General features: G+C 37.1%; 1 pseudogene; it reads right to left on the bottom strand.

Moving 5' to 3' along the window:
- Positions 1-776: 776 nt before the first annotated feature.
- On the bottom strand, positions 777-1,469 carry LOC121446502 (annotated as a pseudogene).
- Positions 1,470-3,668: the final 2,199 nt, after the last annotated feature.

The following is a 3,668-nucleotide window of genomic DNA, read 5'->3' as shown; positions in this document are numbered from 1 at the left end:
GGTTGCTTAGAGGGCTGTTGCCTGGGACAGTGATCTGTAAGTTTTTTCCCCTTTAAATAAATACCACCCTATTAATCATAATTTCAAACTGGTGTGGCATTGTTTGTGACTTACGCCTTCACACAGCTACTAAAATCTCAGCCTCTAGAAATCATTTTCTTCCTACTTCTTAATATGACATTTACACTAAGTTCCTGTCATGCACCCATTTATAGGCTAAATCAGTGGTCCCTCTAGCTTGAAAATTTGAGACTGTTAGCTTGACTTCTAGTTAACACCAATTCTCAGTTAGGGATCTGCCATGATGCATTCATGCTACTAACAGGACAGATCATTTAACCCATAGGTACAAGAGTAAAATGGAATTTTCCAAGTCCTTTAAAATCCTGAACAGTGTTATGTATAGAAGAGTTAATGATGTTCTTAATACTCCAACACCATTTAACCTCACAGGCCGATATAGTCCAATTAACAATTGTCTTGACACCTGATGTTACCAAATTGAAAAGTATTAATATTGAACACAAATCAAAAATCTAGTTAGAAACATTTTATTTAAATGTGCCAAATAAAAACCCACATCTTCAGACCAAAAGATGTTAATACATTCAACAAAAACAATTACTTAACAGCTGTGAATTTTACAGAGCATTAACCCAGATCCATTTTGATTAGATGGTTGATGATCCTTCCTAGGTTACATTTTACAGACATAACAAATCCCTTATAATAATGTAAACGAAATAACTTTTCCCTAAAGGGTGAACTTGAGAACTTCAGTCCATTCTTTCAGGACTTGCACTTCTTCGTGGACTTCCTGATGGGGAACGACTTCTAGGTGACGGAGATCTGGATTTTGATCGGCTGCTTCTTGGCCGTGAAATAGACCTGGATCTTGATCTTGACCTTGAACGGGATTTGAAATACCTCGATCCTTTTATAGAACCAGACCTAGATCTTCTGAGTGAAGCTTATCTTGATCTACGAAGAGACACAGACCTTGATCTTTGAGGAGATGCTGATCTTGACCTCCTTCCCCGACTCCTGCTGCGTGAGCCAGAGTATCCCCTTCCCCTGGAACGGAAATGTGATCTTCGACGGCTATAGCGATGACAATCATAAGCATAATGCCCCTTTTCACCACACTCATAGCATCTATCATTAGGATCAAAGGGACGTCTTGCAGGTGGCCTATCAAAACGAGATCTCCGAGGCATGCCTGTTGATAATTCAACCCTTACTCGAGAACCACAAATCACCTTCCCATCCAATCCTCGAACTGCGTCTTCTGCATCTCTAAGATCTTCAAATTCCACAAAGGCAAATCCTGGAGGATTTCTGGCAATCCACACTGTTCTTAAGGGCCCATAGTCACTGGATGCCCTTTCTAACTCTCCTTTACCAGCACCAGTTCCCAGGTTACCAACATACACCTTGGTTTCTCCTCCATACCGCCCGCAGCGTGACATGATGGCCGGTTCGCGTACTTGGCTCTCGCTTGCAGTGCCCGCAGCTCCAGTAGCACGGACGCGGCTGCAGGGCTCTCCTCGTCGACACTCCCGGCTGCGCTGGAAGACTTGGATTTTTAATTTATTAGTTTATCTTTTATGTTTTGTTTTCTTTTATTTTAAATTTTTCATAAAATTTTGAAAAATGTTAAAAAAGGAAGGAATTTAAACATCTAACATTCCATTTTCACATATACAACACACATTAAGTTTCATGTACTATGCATATAAATATATTCTGAAAGCAAAACTATCAGTAATTGTGGGCAATGCATTAGAATTTTTATGGCCTATACAGATAGCTCAGCAATTGAGAGAACTTGCTAATTTAAAAAAAAAAAACTTTTACTAATTTTTGTGGATTTCATATCATGCATTACGATCCTCCCTTATCTCCCTGTCACCTCTCATCTGCCCTTGCCCTTGCAACCTCTCCCCACTCATTTAAAATAAATGTAAAAGAGAAAACAAAAAACAAATGAAACAAAGAAACCAAACAAAAAGAAGATGACTCTTGGTGTGAAAGCTGTAGTATGGCAGCGGAGACTCTAATCCATTCATGTTTACCTACAAGAGTTCATTACCATAAATCCTTGTTCTGCCTCAAAGTCTCTGGCTTCTGCTTCACCACCAATAACTGACTCTCACTGGAGCTCCTCATAGACACCAGGATGCTGTCCTGTGTCCTGGATATCTGATGTTTTGGATCTGAAGGTTCGTCCCATTCTTTCAGAGGTCCCAGATACAGTTCCAAGAACACACATGGCAGTTCACAAGCTTCTGAAATTCCAATTCCAGGGGCTTTGATGCCATGTTTTGGCGTCTGACAGTACCAGGCACCCACACTATGCACGTACATATGTATAGGAAAACACACATGAAGTAAAAATAGCAATTTAAAAGAATTTTGTCATTCATACATAAATATAATTTTAATAACTATACTTCAAGTATATTCCACATCTTCTCAATAGTAACATTATAATTGTAACCAGTTTAAATACATAGACACATAATATTATTGATAAATATTATACACTATTATAATATTCTGAAAACAGCATTTAAAGGAAAGATTATAAGCTTGTGATATTCTGAGACTCCTACTATATCCTTCTGAGTCCTAGGATTATAGGTTGTACCACCACTCAAAACTTTGGAAATGAAGTTCTACAAAACATATGTTCAATATACTAGTTAAAATTGAGCTTTTGGTAAATTTGGACTCAGTCAGAAGTGTATTTGTCAGAAACCATTTCTGTCCACTGCAGCATCTTTCAGACAGCATTCTTTCATCAGTAAAATTATATAACAGAACTATTATAAGTTTCCATGTCAAACAGCCCTGTGGTAGTTTGTAATTGGTGTCTATAAGATTACAGGGAATTGCACTATTCCTTATATTCTGGCCTTATAGGAGGAAGTGAGTCACTGGGCAGATTTTGAGATCTTCACTGCTCAAAATACTCCCAGTGTTTCAGTTCACTTTCTGTGCAAGAAATAGAAATCCAGCTCCTTCTCCAGCACTGTGTCTGCCTGCACACAATCATGTTCAGCTATAATAACAATGGACTGAATCTCTGAACTGTAAGCCACCCAATTAAATATTTTTCCTTTATAAGATTTGCCATGGTGTCTTTTCACAGCAATAAAAACCCTAACAAAACAAGATCCTATATATGTATCTTTCATAGTATATGATCTTTTAAAAATTAGAGATATAATCGTCACTATAAAACAAAATATAAATATATGCCATTTTAATATAATTAGAGGATTAAGAAAAATCATGAAACAAATAATATTATATATTGGCGGTTACTCAAAAAGTAACAGCTTCTTTCTGCTATTATTTCTTTGGTCACCGATGGGCAAAATGTTAGAAAAGCAAACATTGGGACTGCCTTCGTGAACATTTATACTCAGCATAAATTTCTTACAGACATACATTAAATTGTAAACTGAAAACTCTAGTCCTTCAGTTTAAAGAACGTTGTTATAAATATGTAAAGGTAGTTGCAAGTTTGAACTAGTCTGCTTGATTGGATGTGATGTAGATTAGTAGTGAATTTTCAAGCTGTATATAATATCATACATAGAATTTCCACACTTTTAAGACAGCTTGATGTGGTAGTTGCAAACTAAATACTACCGCAAATG

This window comes from Microtus oregoni, unplaced genomic scaffold (genome assembly GCF_018167655.1).
Source record: "Microtus oregoni isolate MIOR12 unplaced genomic scaffold, Mior012 000003F_ref0000135, whole genome shotgun sequence".
Lineage (NCBI taxonomy): Eukaryota > Metazoa > Chordata > Mammalia > Rodentia > Cricetidae > Microtus > Microtus oregoni.
Note: the sequence above shows the minus strand (reverse complement) of the source record. Positions and strands in the feature narration are given on the sequence as shown.